This window comes from Lucilia sericata, unplaced genomic scaffold, assembly GCF_015586225.1.
Source record: "Lucilia sericata isolate MDLA Ls3-8-SP2 unplaced genomic scaffold, ASM1558622v1 Contig000670F_arrow, whole genome shotgun sequence".
NCBI lineage: Eukaryota > Metazoa > Arthropoda > Insecta > Diptera > Calliphoridae > Lucilia > Lucilia sericata.
Genome location: NW_023994675.1, coordinates 145,812 through 163,528, shown reverse-complemented (window position 1 = coordinate 163,528; position 17,717 = coordinate 145,812). Strand labels below are relative to the sequence as shown.

General features: G+C 31.7%; 1 long non-coding RNA gene across 2 annotated transcripts in view; it reads right to left on the bottom strand.

The window, feature by feature from the left end:
• LOC119607189 overlaps positions 1-17,717 on the bottom strand; it is an 89,719-nt gene that overhangs the window by 7,485 nt on the left and 64,517 nt on the right. The window contains exon 3 of one of the 2 annotated variants that reach the window (XR_005231715.1): positions 16,411-16,435. The exons of the other annotated variant lie outside the window; for it this stretch is intronic. This is a non-coding gene — a long non-coding RNA (uncharacterized LOC119607189). Of the gene's footprint in view, positions 1-16,410; positions 16,436-17,717 lie in introns of those variants that run through there. 2 annotated transcript variants of the gene reach the window in all.

Sequence of the window (17,717 nt, the reverse complement as noted above, 5' to 3'; positions counted from 1 at the left end):
TACATATTTTTCCAACTTGCATACATATGCGCATAACTACATACACATACATGTGTATGTTTAAATTAAATTCTTAAATAAGTTTCAGCTTTACTCTGTAGTTTTACAAGAAGTCAATGTATCCCTTTTAGAGTAGTAGTATTACGAAATGTCTAACTACCATTCCGTACTGCAGGGTAAATTATTTTTGCGTGAATATGTTCATTCCCTTTTGTCTACACTCACACACTTGCAATTTCTATGAAAGTGACATAAACGTGATGATGGCACCACTTTTGCTGTTGCTGCTGGTTTTTTTTCCCTACACTCAGTTCCCTATTTAGTTTATTTTTTTGCCACAGCAGCAGCAGCAACTGAAATCGTAGCAAGAAGCATTAAATAAAAATCTACTACTTTAAATGTGTTGCAAATGACACATTTTTACATTTTGTTGCAGTAATGTTCAGTACATTTTCCTAGCAAAATACTTTTGTTGCTCTTGGTTTTTTTGTTGTTGTTTCGCCTTTTTATATTTATCTTATGAAATGTGTGAAAATATGAATTTATGTTCTAGAACCAGCAATAATACAATATTAAGAGAGAAAAGGGAACAAAAAGTAATATACTACGTAAATAAAAAAAGAAAAGAAAAATATGTGAATAGCAGTAAACTTAGGGCAGTAAATAGTTATGCTGGGAAAAAGTAAGTTAAACCAGCAAACAATTGCTTTAAGGAACAATTTTCCCAAAATACTTTTGTAATTCACAGAGAGCAGTTCCTTCAAGACTTTCAAAATTGTCAATAAATGAAAACTTCCCCTATAAGTTTTAAAGTCTTTTTCCATAACATGTTTTGCTGGGTTATAGTTAATATCTTGTTATACAATACGAAGTTATGAGTTATGAAAGTGAGCGGGTGTTTTGCATTTGATTGTATGTTGCGTATGTAAAGTTAAATGAGATATTTGTTGCATAGAATGTACAACTGTAAAGTATGAATACAATATTGTTGCATAAATGAATAAATGACGGTTGACAAATGAAAGTATTAACTACCAAATACAAAAACTGGCTTCAGAAAAAAGCTTTTTTAAAACATTATTTTTGATATTTATATTTGATTGTGAATGAAAAGAAATCTTTTAAAAAATCTAATTCTAGGGTAAAAGGAAAATTTTTTATGAAAAGCTTTTTCTGCATAAAGTAAATTTTGATTCACAAAAAAGCTTCCTTTTGCACAAAAAATATTAATTTTCACTGAGTCTACATATTGACTAATCTATAGTCTAATCTAAAGCTAGTCTATAGTGTAGTCTTTAGTCTAGTCTATAGTCTAATCTGTACTGTAGCATATAGTATTGTCTATAGACAATATAAACTACAGACTAGTCTATAGTGTAGTATATAGTTAGTTTAATCTATAGTCTATATCTATGGACTAGACTATAGTCTAGTCTATAGTCTAATATACGTCTATAGTCTTAGTGTGTCTATAGTCTAGTCTATAGTCTAGTCTATAGTCTAGTCTATAGTCTAGTGTCTATAGTCTAGTCTATAGTCTAGTGTCTATAGTTCTAGTCTCTAGTTCATAGTCTAGTTCTATAGTCTAGTCTTAGTTAGGTTCTATCGTCTCGCTATTAGTTAGTCTAGTCTATAGTCTAGTCTATAGTCTAGTCTATAGTCAGTCTATAGTCTAGTCTATAGTCTAGTCTATAGTCTAGTCTATAGTCTAGTCTATAGTCTAGTCTATAGTCTAGTCTATAGTCTAGTCTATAGTCTAGTCTATAGTCTAGTCTATAGTCTAGTCTATAGTCTAGTCTATAGTCTAGTCTATAGTCTAGTCTATAGTCTAGTCTATAGTCTAGTCTATAGTCTAGTCTATAGTCTAGTCTATAGTCTAGTCTATAGTCTAGTCTATAGTCTAGTCTATAGTCTAGTCTATAGTCTAGTCTATAGTCTAGTCTATAGTCTATTCTATAGTCTAGTCTATAGTCTAGTCTATAGTCTAGTCTATAGTCTATTCTATAGTCTAGTCTATAGTCTAGTCTATAGTCAAGTCTATAGTCTAGTCTACAGTCTAGTCTATAGTCTAGTCTATAGTCTAGTCTATAGTCTAGTCTATAGTCTAGTCTATAGTCTAGTCTCTAGTCTAGTTAGTCTAGTAGTCTAGTCTATAGTCTAGTCTCTAGTCTAGTCTATAGTCTAGTATCGGTCTCGTCTATAGTCTAGTCTATAGTCTAGGTCTATAGTCTAGTCTATAGTCTAGTCTATAGTCTAGTCTATAGTCTAGTCTATAGTCTAGTCTATAGTCTAGTCTATAGTCTAGTCTATAGTCTAGTCTATGTCTAGTCTATAGTCTAGTCTATAGTCTAGTCTATAGTCTAGTCTATATTCTAGTCTATAGTCTAGTCTATAGTCTAGTATATAGTTAGTCTATAGTCTAGTCTATAGTCTAGTCTATAGTCTAGTCTATAGTCTAGTCTATAGTCTAGTCTATAGTCTAGTCTATGTCTAGTCTATAGTCTAGTCTATAGTCTAGTCTATAGTCTAGTCTATAGTCTCGTCTATAGTCTAGTCTATAGTCTAGTCTATAGTCTAGTCTATAGTCTAGTCTATAGTCTATAGTCTAGTCTATAGTCTAGTCTATAGTCTAGTCTAATCTAGTCTATAGTCTAGTCTATAGTCTAGTCTATAGTCTAGTCTATAGTCTAGTCTATAGTCTAGTCTATAGTCTAGTCTATAGTCTAGTCTATAGTCTAGTCTATAGTCTAGTCTATAGTCTAGTTTATAGTCTAGTCTATAGTCTAGTCTATAGTCTAGTCTATAATCTAGTCTATAGTCTAGTCTATAGTCTAGTCTATAGTCTAGTCTATAGTCTAGTCTTTAGTCTAGACTATAGTCTAGTCTATAGTCTAGTCTATAGTCTAGTCTATAGTCTAGTCTATAGTCTAGTCTATAGTCTAGTCTATAGTCTAGTCTATAGTCTAGTCTATAGTCTAGTCTATAGTCTAGTCTATAGTCTAGTCTATAGTCTAGTCTATAGTCTAGTCTATAGTCTAGTCTATAGTCTAGTCTATAGTCTAGTCTATAGTCTAGTAGTCTATAGTCTAGTCTATAGTCTAGTCTATAGTCTAGTCTATAGTCTAGTCTATAGTCTAGTCTATAGTCTAGTCTATAGTCTAGTCTATATCTAGTCTATATCTAGTCTATAGTTCTGTCGATCGTCTAGTCTATAGTCTAAGTCTATAGTCTAGTTATAGTCTAGTCTATAGTCTAGTCTATAGTCTATCTATAGTCTAGTCTATAGTCTAGTCTATAGTCTATTTCTATAGTCTAGTCTATAGTCTAAGTCTAATAGTCTGTCTTATAGTCTAGTCTATAGTCTAGTCTATAGTCTAGTCTATAGTCAGTCTATAGTCTAGTCCAATAGTCTAGTCTATAGTCTAGTCTATAGTCTATCTATAGTCTAGTCTATAGTCTAGTCTATAGTCTAGTCTATAGTCTATTCTATAGTCTAGGTCTATAGTCTATTCTATAGTCTAGGCTATAGTCTAGTCTATAGTCTAGTCCTTAGTCTAGTCTATAGTAGTCTATGTCTAGTCTATAGTCTAGTCTATAGTCCTAGTCTATAGTCTAGTCTATAGTCTAGTCTATCAGCCTAGTCTATATTCTAGTCTTAGTCCTAGTCTATAGCTATCTATTAGTCCTAGTCTAATTCTAGTCTATAGTCTATAGTCTAGTCTATAGTCTAGTCTATAGTCTAGTCTATAGTTCTAGTCTATAGTCTAGTCTATAGTCTAGTCTATAGTCTAGTCTATAGTCTAGTCTATAGTCTAGTCTAAGTCTAGTCTATAGTCTAGTCTATAGTCTAGTCTATAGTCTAGTCTATAGTCTAGTCTATAGTTATAGTCTATAGTCTAGTCTATAGTCTAGTCTATAGTCTAGTCTATAGTCTTAGTTCTATAGTTAGTCTATAGTCTAGTCTATTAGTCTAGTTATAGTTAGTCTATAGTCTAGTCTATAGCTAGTCTATAGTCTAGTCTATAGTCTAGTCTATAGTTAGTCTATAGTCTAGTCTATAGTCTAGTCTATAGTCTAGTCTATAGTCTAGTCTATAGGTCTAGTCTATAGTCTAGTCTATAGTCTAGTCTATAGTCTAGTCTATAGTCTAGTCTATAGTCTAGTCTATAGTCTAGTCTATAGTCTAGTCTATAGTCTAGTCTATAGTCTAGTCTATAGTCTAGTCTATAGTCTAGTCTATAGTCTAGTCCTATAGTCTAGTCTATAGTCTAGTCTATAGTCTAGTCTATTAGTCTAGTCTCTAGTCTAGTCTATAGTCTAGTCTATAGTCTAGTCTATAGTCTAGTCTATAGTCTAGTCTATAGTCTAGTCTATAGTCTAGTCTATAGTCTAGTCTATAGTCTAGTCTATAGTCTAGTCTATAGTCTAGTCTATAGTCTAGTCTATAGTCTAGTCTATAGTCTAGTCTATAGTCTAGTCTATAGTCTAGTCTAGTCTAGTCTATAGTCTAGTCTATAGTCTAGTCTATAGTCTAGTATATAGTCTAGTCTATAGTTTAGTCTATAGTCTAGTCTATAGTCTAGTCTATAGTCTAGTCTATAGTCTAGTCTATAGTCTAGTCTATAGTCTTTTATAAAAAGCTTTTTTATACGGATTTTTATCTGAAACTTAGTCTAGTCTATCTATAGTCTAGTCTATAGTCTAGTCTATAGTCTAGTCTATAGTCTAGTCTATAGTCTAGTCTATAGTCTAGTCTATAGTCTAGTCTATAGTCTAGTCTATAGTCTAGTCTATAGTCTAGTCTATAGTCTAGTCTATAGTCTAGTCTATAGTCTAGTCTATAGTCTAGTCTATAGTCTAGTCTATAGTCGAGTCTATAGTCTATTCTATAGTCTAGTCTATTGTCTAGTCTGTTGTCTAGTCTATAGTCTAGTCTATAGTCTAGTCTATAGTCTAGTCTATAGTCTAGTCTATAGTCTAGTCTATAGTCTAGTCTATAGTCTAGTCTATAGTCTAGTCTATAGTCTCGTCTATAGTCTAGTCTATAGTCTAGTCTATAGTCTAGTCTATAGTCTAGTCTATAGTCTAGTCTATTGTCTAGTCTGTTGTCTAGTCTATTGTCTAGTCCATAGTATCAATAGCACTATTTATGAAAAAGCTCTTTTTATAAAAAAGCTTTTTTATACGGATTTTTATCTGAAACTTAGTCTAGTCTATCTATAGTCTAGTCTTTAGTCTAGTCTATAGTCGAGTCTATAGTCTATTCTATAGTCTAGTCTATAGTATAGTTTATAGACTAGTCTATAGTTTGGTCTATAGTCTAGTCCGTAGTCTAGTCCATAGTATAGTCTATAGTCTAGTCTATAGTCTAGTCTATAGTCTAGTCTATAGTCTAGTCTATAGTCTAGTCTATAGTCTAGTCTATAGTCTAGTCTATAGTCTAGTCTATGATCTAGTCAATAGTCTAGTCTATAGTCTAGTCTATATTCTAGTCTATAGTCTAGTCTATAGTCTAGTCTATAGTCTAGTCTATAGTCTAGTCTATAGTCTAGTCTATAGTCTAGTCTATAGTCTAGTCTATAGTCTAGTCTATAGTCTAGTCTATAGTCTAGTCTATAGTCTAGTCTATAGTCTAGTCTATAGTCTAGTCTATAGTCTAGTCTATGATCTAGTCAATAGTCTAGTCTATAGTCTAGTCTATATTCTAGTCTATAGTCTAGTCTATAGTCTAGTCTATAGTCTAGTCTATTGTCTAGTCTATAGTCTAGTCTATAGTCTAGTCTATAGTCTAGTCTATAGTCTAGTCTATAGTCTAGTCTATAGTTTAGTCTATAGTCTAGTCTATAGTCTAGTCTATAGTCTAGTCTATAGTCTAGTCTATAGTCTAGTCTATAGTCTAGTCTATAGTCTCGTCTATAGTCTAGTCTATAGTCTAGTCTATAGTCTAGTCTATAGTCTAGTCTATAGTCTAGTCTATAGTCTAGTCTATTGTCTAGTCTGTTGTCTAGTCTATTGTCTAGTCCATAGTATCAGTAGCACTATTTATGAAAAGCTCTTTTTATAAAAAAGCTTTTTTATACGGATTTTTATCTGAAACTTAGTCTAGTCTATCTATAGTCTAGTCTATAGTCTAGTCTATAGTCGAGTCTATAGTCTATTCTATAGTCTAGTCTATAGTATAGTCTATAGACTAGTCTATAGTTTGGTCTATAGTCTAGTCCGTAGTCTAGTCCATAGTATAGTCTATAGTCAAGTCTATAGTCTAGTCTATTGTCTAGTCCATAGTATCAGTAGCACTATTTATGAAAAAGCTCTTTTTATAAAAAAGCTTTTTTATACGGATTTTTATCTGAAACTTTATTGTTTTAAACAAATGCAAAGAAGTTTTTGGATCTTTAATTCTAATAATAAAGTTAAGACCTTTTACACCTGATCATAATATATGATATGCATGTGTGTATTCTATACACTTGTTACAGTATTATTACAACAACAAAAAGGTGTTTTACTATTGTATGTATATTTTATGTCTGAGTATGATTTTTAATCATATGATAGAAATATTATGAATGAAAAGCAAAAAGAAATCATAGAAATGGGTTTCTTTTCTTAGTTTTTTTGTACACAATATTAATAATACAAAATACACAAATACTTGTATTATAAGTAAGAAGAACAAAAATCATTGTTTTATTAACAAAAGTTACAAAGACATTGTATTTAAATAAAAAAAACTGACAAACAGAAAAAAAGTGTGAATACAATGAAACAAAAACTATTATTACCTCTTATATACATATGTATGTATATGGACTGAGTACTGGTAAGTGGAATAAAAATGGTAAAAGATTTTGTAGAATGAGATACATATGTTTGCAAACAAAGAAATTATGTTTTTAAGAGATAAATACAAAATTTCATTGTAAAGCTAAAAATTATTAAAATTAACTTAAATTTTTTAAATTTTAGATTTTCATGCCTTTTTATAAAATTCTTTCTACAATCAAAACTTATCACTTTTCGTCTATTTGTGGTATGTACATTTTTTTGCAGCAGAAAACGCCTAAAAAATCTCACAATAAAAATGTTTTCCCAAGGACACTATATTTCCTTCCTAGTGTCACTCTGTGCATAAATAAATGAAGATAAAAAAAAAATAATCCCAAATAACCAACCAAATCACAGCACACTCACGTTTAGTGTAATCATGTCTCTCACATCCATCTCCATGTATATAGCTTTTTTGAATTACTCTTTTTTTTTTTTTTTGCTCTACTCTCAAGTAAAATACACACGCTTAAAGCCATTATCAAGGAAAACAAAATCGTGAATTATCCAACTGACACTAGAAACACAAAACGCATACGGAACTGGAATCAGAAAAAACTCTATATAAAACAAACGAAAATGTTAGGGAAAACATAGTTACGTATTAAGAAAAGTTCCATCAAAAAGTAAAACCGAGTTAGAGGGAATAAAGAAAACTGAAGCCAAAAACAGATATGAATCGGATACAAAAAAAAAGGAGAAAAAAAAAACGAAAATTTGTTAGAATTTTATATAAAATCTCAGTACGTGGCAAAAATGTCACCAACATGCAATCATATAGTATTTTGCTTTGGAAATGTACTTTTAGCTAGAAAGACTATTTACTTTAGTTAAAGAGTTGCCATATCAGACAATAATTGAAGATCAGGGGACAAATTATTGCATTCGAAAGCGAAATTCGGGTATTTTTGGAAATTGTGAACAGATCAACCGGGGGTTTTACTAAAGCTCTCTACGAAGGTTGTGTTAAATTAGACTGCGTTCTCAGTTATAATTGGAATAGTTCAAAGTTCAAATATGGCCAGATCTTCATAAAATTTAAAGGAGGGATTAGTTTGTATATTAAAGTTAAAAACTGACTCACTCTCCTAATGGTTATAAGTCCATAATGATCGTTAAACTTAAAATTTCTTAAGTCGAGTTTTTAAGGGGGGCTAGAGAGCCCATCGTTGCAAAAATTGTCAGTATCATTTACTTAGATAACATAGTTTTACCGATTTCTAAAGAGACACTAATATATTTGACATAGTTATGACCCAAACAGCCAAAATCGGAAGGTCCAGTTGTATGAGCGTGTAAAAATGGACCCATTGCAACCAAAAACATGCTAGGTCCAAATTCCATTAAAATATCATGAAAATTACATTTACATGAATTGCCAGCTGGATAGATGGACGATCAGGTATTAATCGACTCAGAAAGCGTTGCTGACTTGATCGGTAAACATAAAGGTGTGTAAAAGGCCATTATTTCTGTGCATTACAAACATCAGCACAAACGTATAATACTCTCCCCACAATGGGGAGGGGTTTCAATCGAAAAGCAATATAACTCATTATAGAATTGCATCCAATTATTGTAAACTTCAGAATAGGGTCTATCATTCTTCCTAAGTATTTTCAACAGAATTGTTTGTCCGTTTGAAAGGTTTAACGGTGACGTTATGTATGCAATATTACACGAAAATGTCCTCAGCGTCTTCGCTGAGTAGAGCTCAACGGAAATGTCAAATTTTTCACGACTCTGGAGCATATTTCAGGCGGACTTTGACCGATATCATGATTTACGTAGGGTTTTAGAGCTGCTGTGAGCTTTTGGCCCACTTGTAGTGACTCCGACTTCTGAGAACCACACAAGAAAAAGTCTAATGGGATTTAGTCGATGGCGAGATCCCACCAAATCTACGAGAGATGAATTTTCAAAAGGTCTTGAGCTGATAGCGCTTTTCTGTTAAACAACCTTTAGATAGACATTTAAACTGTTAACAAAATACTTCTAAAATTATATCTCACAATCATGCAAATACAATCCGTACAAAGACATCCGGCCAAGTCCCAAATTTCAGTCTTCATCTCTCAGTATTTTGGCAATCCTGAATGTTACGATAAAAGTTTTTGTATCTTGGTGGCTTGATAACCAAAACTCCTGCAATATTCTTCCAATGTCATGTTGTTGTGTATATTTCAATAGAAGAAATGTATGAGTATCTATGTAACTACATACATACATACATATGTACATGAAAGAGAGTGTTTGTGACTATTTATTTCATATTTACATTAGTTTGTTGGCTGTTGCTGCTACTGCTGCTGTTATTATTGTTGTAGAGCACGAGTATAAATAAATGTGTGGCATACAGATGTTTGTATTACGTTAAATTATGTCGTTACGTTGGCAACATTAACATTTCGTTTTGTTTTTGGTTTTTCTTTTTGGCACAAATAAACATACATATTACATACATAGCTACATACATACGTATGTATCTAAGTGTAGAAAATGTAATAGTAGTAGCAAATGTACCTGTTATATTTGTTTGTTTCCATTTTTTTTCTTCTTTTCTTTTTTCTCAAATATTGTATACAATTTTCGAAAACCAACAACAATAATATAACAAAAATCTCATATGACGCACGTACCTTATACGTGTGTGTCTTTATATTTGTGGTAAATTCTCTTAAAATGTCGTAAGTATGTGTTTGTATATCTTTTGAATATTTAAATGTATTTGTATGTAACGATGTAAAGGTAAAGTAATGTATCTGTGTGAAATAAACACAAAATATTGTATTATTTTACTTTAAACAACATTTCGCACTAAAATTTAGTAGTTTGTTATAGACACAAGATAAACTATTTGTAGCTGTAGCTTTTTTTGTAGGTCAATAAATAGCAGTGTGTTTTACAGTATGTATTTTTTGTTTTCTTAACAATTTTTTTTATGTTTTCAGGTTATTTAGTATTGTTTTTGGTAAATAAATAAGTCTATTAAATAGCTATTGATACACGTAGTGACATTTTCCTAAAATTCGTAAAAAAACTAAGCTAAAGTAACAGTAATATTTAAATTTAGCGCAAAACAATAACTTCTCTTACTAGAACTGAACTAGGACTGAACTAGAACTGAACTAGAACTGAACTAGAACTGAACTAGAACTGAACTAGAACTGAACTAGAACTGAACTAGAACTAGAACTGAACTAGAACTGAACTAAAACTGAACTAAACTGAACTAGAACTGAACTAGAACTGAACTAGAACTGAACTAGAACTGAACTAGAACTGAACTAGAACTGAACTAGAACTGAGCTAGAACTGAACTAGAACTGAAACTAGAACTGAACTAAGAACTGAACTAGAACTGAACTAGAACTGAACTAGAACTGAACTAGAAACTGAACTAGAACTGAACTAGAACTGAACTAGAACTGAACTAGAACTGAACTAGAACTGAACTAGAACTGAACTAGAACTGAACTATAACTGGAACTAGAACTGAACTAGAACTGAACTAGAACTGAACTAGAACTGAACTAGAACTGAACTAGACTGAACTAGAACTGAACTAGAACTGAACTAGAACTGAACTAGAACTGAACTAGAACTGAACTAGAATTGAACTAGAACTAGAACTGAACTAGACTGAACCAGAACTGAACTAGAACTGAACTAGAACTAGAACTGAACTAGAATTGAACTAGAACTAGAACTGAACTAGAACTGAACCAGAACTGAACTAGAACTGAACTAGAACTGAACTAGAACTGAACTAGAACTGAACTAGAACTGAACTAGAACTGAACTAGAACTGAACTAGAACTGAACTAGAACTGAACTAGAACTGAACTAGAACTGAACTAGAACTGAACTAGAACTGAACTAGAACTGAACTAGAACTGAACTAGAACTGAACTAGAACTAGAACTAGAACTGAACTAGAACTGAACTAGAACTGAACTAGAACTGAACTAGAACTGAACTAGAACTAAACTAGAACTGAACTAGAACTGAACTAAAACTGAACTAGAACTGAACTAGAACTGAACTAGAACTGAACTAGAACTGAACTAGAACTGAACTAGAACCGAACTAGAACTGAACTAGAACTGAACTAGAACTGAACTAGAACTGAACTAGAACTGAACTAGAACTGAACTAGAACTGAACTAGAACTGAACTAGAACTGAACTAGAACTGAACTAGAACTGAACTAGAACTGAACTAGAACTGAACTAGAACTGAACTAGAACTGAACTAGAACTGAACTAGAACTGAACTAGAACTGAACTAGAACTGAACTAGAACTGAACTAGAACTGAACTAGAATGAACTAGAACTGAACTAGAACTGAACTAGAACTGAACTAGAACTGAACTAGAACTGAACTAGAACTGAACTAGAACTGAACTAGAACTGAACTAGAACTGAACTAGAACTGAACTAGAACTGAACTAGAACTGAACTAGAACTGAACTAGAACTGAACTAGAACTGAACTAGAACTGAACTAGAACTGAACTAGAACTGAACTAGAACTGAACTAGAACTGAACTAGAACTGAACTAGAACTGAACTAGAACTGAACTAGAACTGAACTAGAACTGAACTAGAACTGAACTAGAACTGAACTAGAACTGAACTAGAACTGAACTAGAACTGAACTAGAACTGAACTAGAACTGAACTAACTACTAGAACTGAACTAGAACTGAACTAGAACTGAACTAGAACTGAACTAGAACTGAACTAGAACTGAACTAGAACTGAACTAGAACTGAACTAGAACTGAACTAGAACTGAACTAGAACTGAACTAGAACTGAACTAGAACTGAACTAGAACTGAACTAGAACTGAACTAGAACTGAACTAGAACTGAACTAGAACTGAACTAGAACTGAACTAGAACTGAACTAGAACTGAACTAGAACTGAACTAGAACTGAACTAGAACTGAACTAGAACTGAACTGAACTAGAACTGAACTAGAACTAAACTAGAACTGAACTAGACCTGAACTAGAACTGAACTAGAACTGAACTAGAACTGAACTAGAACTGAACTAGAACTGAACTAGAACCGAAGTAGAACTGAACTAGAACTGAACTAGAATTGAACTAGAACTGAACTAGAACTGAACTAGAACTGAACTAAAACTGAACTAGAAATGAACTAGAACTGAACTAGAACTGAACTAGAACTGAACTAGAACTGAACTAGAACTGAACTAGAACTGAACTAGAACTGAACTAGAACTGAACTAGAAATGAACTAGAACTGAACTAGAACTGAACTAGAACTGAACTGGAACTGAACTTGAAAGACATTGAAACTAGTCTTTATGATTTTTTATTCTGCTGATGTAATATAAATAAATTTCCATTTCCTAAATATTAATTAATCATTTCATTAAATCATTAACAAAATGTTTCCATTAAATTTAAAGCTTTTATTTTTCAGGCCATTAAATTTGTGTTTAACCAAAAATATACAGCCATAAGATTCTTTTAGTTTATGTCCTAAATAAATAAAAAATAGTTTTTCTTTCATCTTAAACGTGTCCTGGAAAACATATGTATGTGTGTGAGTTTTGTAGACACACTTCTTAAAACATATAACCCATTTACATATGATATTATATAGATTTTGTCTAGTGGCGGTTAAAAATTTGTTCTTTCTGTTTATTTCTGAAAAATTATTATTGTATTTTGGGTTTTCTTGGAATAAAATATTTGTTTATGAATGTGTTTTCTCCAGAAATTGTAACAGCTTTTTAAAGTCAAGTATATATTTGTACATGTGTATGTATGTTTGTTAGCTAAATAAAACAAAAAGGGAAACGGAAAAGGAAGAAAGAAAAACAGAGTTAAATATAAGCAAAACCCATTAGAAGCTACGCTAAGATAGGAGTAAACGTAAAATTTGCTTTAAACAAATTAAATTGTTTTAAATTTTGTCTGTTACAACATAAAGTGGAACAGTAGTTAAACGTCAAAGAAACATTTAAATTTATGAGTAAAAGGAAAAGTCTTAACAGAAATTTGTTGGAATTTAAATCTAAGGTAAAAAAATTTAAACGAAGTTTTCTGATTTCTTTAAAGATATTTCCGCATCCTTTTAAATACATTGACTTTTAATTTTTTTTAATTTCGATTTAAATCGATGGAGGCCATTTTAGTAAATGCAATTTCAAAATATTTTTTTGTTAAATTATGCCACAAGTTCGTTACATTTTTCTGCATTTCCTACAATATGTCACTTAGAGGAGGGGTTTAGTAGCAGCAGCCTCAAGCATTTTATGTACATGTTGTTGTTAACTGTTGAATATTAATGTAAATTATACCTTAGAGACAAAACACATACATATGTATATACACACATACAATTATCACAACATATACATGTGTTAAACATGTTTGCAAATGTTACTACATAAAAAAGATAGTTTTTGTTCTAATAATATAGCACACACACATAAAACAAGACAATACATTCATATGAATACAAATTCATAAAAAACTACATTGTTTACACAAAAAATATGTGTAAATATAATTTATGTATGTGAGCATGCAGTGTGTGTAAGTATAAGAAAACTTTTCATTATCATATTCATATTCTAGGACTCACCAGAGCTTCAGTTTTTTATATTCATACATACATACTATGTACATATGTATATGCGGAAGATTTTTATCATCATGACAATATGTATGTAGTGGTTGCAAGGCTTAATATTTTCTTCTTTATTTATAAACAAATGTAATATTTACACCTTGTTTTTAATGCTTGTATGCCTGAATATTTATTAAGGTAAAATACGCACGCATTATTTGCTCATTCCCTTTTGTAGACCGCAAACTTATAATTAAGGATTTAATGGGAGATTTTAAGTATTATAGGTGATAAAAAGATTATATGGAAAAAATAAGGAGGAAACTTAAAGTTTACTTGACACGTTATAAATAAACAATTACAAATGTTGGCTTAGACCAAGTTATGGAAAAGTTTTTAAAAAGTAATGCGCTACAGCAGCCCTAGAATATGTAATATAATTGAACTAGAACTGAACTAGAACTGAACTAGAACTGAACCAGAACTGAACTAGAACTGAACTAGAACTGAACTAGAACTGAACTAGAACTGAACTAGAATTGAACTAGAACTGAACTAGAATGAACTAGAACTGAACTAGAACTGAACTAGAACTGAACTAGAACTGAACTAGAACTGAACTAGAACTGAACTAGAACTGAACTAGAACTGAACTAGAACTGAACTAGAACTGAACTAGAACTGAACTAGAACTGAACTAGAACTGAACTAGAACTGAACTAGAACTGAACTAGAACTGAACTAGAACTACTGAACTAGAACTGAAGCTAGAACTGAACTAGAACTGAGCTAGAACTGAACTAGAACTGAACTAGAACTGAACTAGAACTGAACTAGAACTGAACTAGAACTGAACTAGAACTGAACTAGAACTGAACTAGAACTGAACTAGAACTGAACTAGAACTGAACTAGAACTGAACTAGAACTGAACTAGAACTGAACTAGAACTGAACTAGAACTGAACTGGAACTGAACTAGAACTGAACTAGAACTGAACTAGAACTGAACTAGAACTGAACTAGAACTGAACTAGAACTGAACTAGAACTGAACTAGAACTGAACTAGAACTGAACTGGAACTGAACTAGAACTGAAGTAGAACTGAACTAGAACTGAACTGGAACTGAACTAGAACTGAAGTAGAACTGAACTAGAACTGAACTAGAACTGAACTAGAACTGAACTAGAACTGAACTAGAACTGAACTAGAACTGAACTAGAACTGAACTAGAACTGAACTAGAACTGAACTAGAACTGAACTAGAACTGAACTAGAACTGAACTAGAACTGAACTAGAACTGAACTAGAACTGAACTAGAACTGAACTAGAACTGAACTAGAACTGAACTAGAACTGAACTAGAACTGAACTAGAACTGAACTAGAACTGAACTAGAACTGAACTAGAACTGAACTAGAACTGAACTAGAACTGAACTAGAACTGAACTAGAACTGAACTAGAACTGAACTAGAACTGAACTAGAACTGAACTAGAACTGAACTAGAACTGAACTAGAACTGAACTAGAACCGAACTAGAACTGATCTAGAACTGAACTAGAACTGAACTAGAACTGAACTAGAACTGAACTAGAACTGAACTAGAACTGAACTAGAACTGAACTAGAACTGAACTAGAACTGAACTAGAACTGAACTAGAACTGAACTAGAACTGAACTAGAACTGAACTAGAACTGAACTAGAACTGAACTAGAACTGAACTAGAACTGAACTAGAAACTGAACTAGAACTGAACTAGAACTGAACTAGAATAGAACTAAACTAACCTAGAACTGAACTAGAACTGACTAGACTGAACTAGAACTGAACTAGAAACTGAACTAGAACTGAACTAGAACTGAACTAGAACTGAACTAGAACTGAACTAGAACTGACTAGAACTGAACTAGAACTGAAGGACTAGAACTGAACTAGAACTGACTAGAACTGAATAGAACTGATCTAGAACTGAACTAGAACTGAACTAGAACTGAACTAGAACTGAACTAGAACTGAACTAGAACTGAACTAGAACTGAACTAGAACTGAACTAGAACTGAACTAGAACTGAACTAGAACTGAGAACTGAACTAGAACTGAACTAGAACTGAACTAGAACTGAACTAGAACTGAACTAGAACTGAACTAGAACTGAACTAGAACTGAACTAGAACTGAACTAGAACTGAACTAGAACTGAACTAGAACTGAACTAGAACCGAACTAGAACCGAACTAGAACTGATCTAGAACTGAACTAGAACTGAACTAGAACTGAACTAGAACTGAACTAGAACTGAACTAGAACTGAACTAGAACTGAACTAGAACTGAACTAGAACTGAACTAGAACTGAACTAGAACTGAACTAGAACTGAACTAGAACTGAACTAGAACTGAACTAGAACTGAACTAGAACTGAACTAGAACTGAACTAGAACTGAACTAGAACTGAACTAGAACTGAACTAGAACTGAACTAGAACTGAACTAGAACTGAACTAGAACTGAACTAGAACTGAACTAGAACTGAACTAGAACTGAACTAGAACTGAACTAGAACTGAACTAGAACTGAACTAGAACTGAACTAGAACTGAACTAGAACTGAACTAGAACTTGACTAGAACTGTAACTGAATAGAACTGAACTAGAACTGAACTAGAACTGAACTAGAACTGCACTAGAACTGAACTAGAACTGAACTAGAACTGAAACTAGAACTGAACTAGAACTGAACTAGACTGAACTAGAACTGACTAGAACTGAACTAGAACTGAACTAGAACTGAACTACTGAACTGAACTAGAACTGACAGAACTGAACTAGAACTGAACTAGAACTGAACTAAGAACTGAACTAGAACGAACTAGAACCGAACTAGATTTTGAATATTATTTTTTTCAATTCAAAATTTTCACCGATTTTATTAAAATTGCAAAAGTTACTTACTACAACTTAATGTTAAAATATGATCAGATTTCATTCACATTTCTTACCTGTAAGAAAAATAACAAAAAAATAGCATATTTAATATATTATTCGTAAAGTATGAAATTTTTATATCCAAAAACTTAATTTTAACAAATAATGGATTTCCTGTCAATAAGCATTATTTCTCTTATTAGCGGATATTACCTTTCAATTGTGCCCATTCTCAAGTCATTATCCAATGAAATCAAAATAATTTGATTAATTTAAAACAATTAATTAAGTATATAATCGCAAATCCTCTAAAATAATCCATTTTTGAAAAAAACAACAAACATTCAAAACCAATTACTCATTTAAAAGTAATTAAAGAAAACTGGGTTAATTCAAGGTTGCTGCGGTTGTTGTCATTTGAAATGAAATCGAAAATGTTTAAATTCAAAATCTAAACCACAATTTAAACAAGTTGAAAAAATAAATAAAAAACATTATTTTTTCTAATTTTAGTTGCAGATTGTAAACTTTACTTAAGCACGCAAATTTTAATGACATTTATGACACGCAAAAAAAAGCAAAGCATACAAAACAAACACATAGAGAGACACTTATACTTGTCAAGTCAAATTAAATGTACGTATTTACACACCCATGCGAAGGTGGCAAGAGAAGTCCTTTGAATACAAATCCAAGAAATTTCAATTCGATATTTCTAAACATTGAAAGTTATAAGAATTTAGAGATACTTTTACGTCAGCCTTCGTATATTTAATAAATTATATGAACATTAAAAGTAATACCAAAAACTGACACATAAACTAACTAACTCTCTTACCCAGTAAAGTGGTAAAATGACAAACTGCGTTGAACGAACGTCAAAGTAATGCAAAGTAAACACACTTTGGAAAACCGAAAACAAAAACGACTATAATGACATTTGGAGACCATTAATTAACCAACAACCAACTGGGAAAACAAAACACACATAAATGTAAAGTGAAAAGTTATTAGGAAAAAAAATGGAAAACAAGAAAAATTATAAAAAAATGTATATGACCAAGATTTTAAAGAAGTAATTACAGATAAATGCAGTAAACAAACAAGAAAAATGAAATATTGTTTAAACTTTATTTTGTTGCTAAGTAATTATTTCCAAGATAAAATTTCAATTTAAGACAAAAAAGTTGTTTATGGTAAAATGTAATAAAACAAAGGAGGTTTGTTTGGAAACTTTTTCTCACACGCTTTTATGAGGTTTTTGTAGATTATGATTTCATTTTTGGAATATAATTTTTTAAAATGTTTTTTTATGTCTAAGAGATTTAAACTAATTATTATTCTTGTCTAATTTTC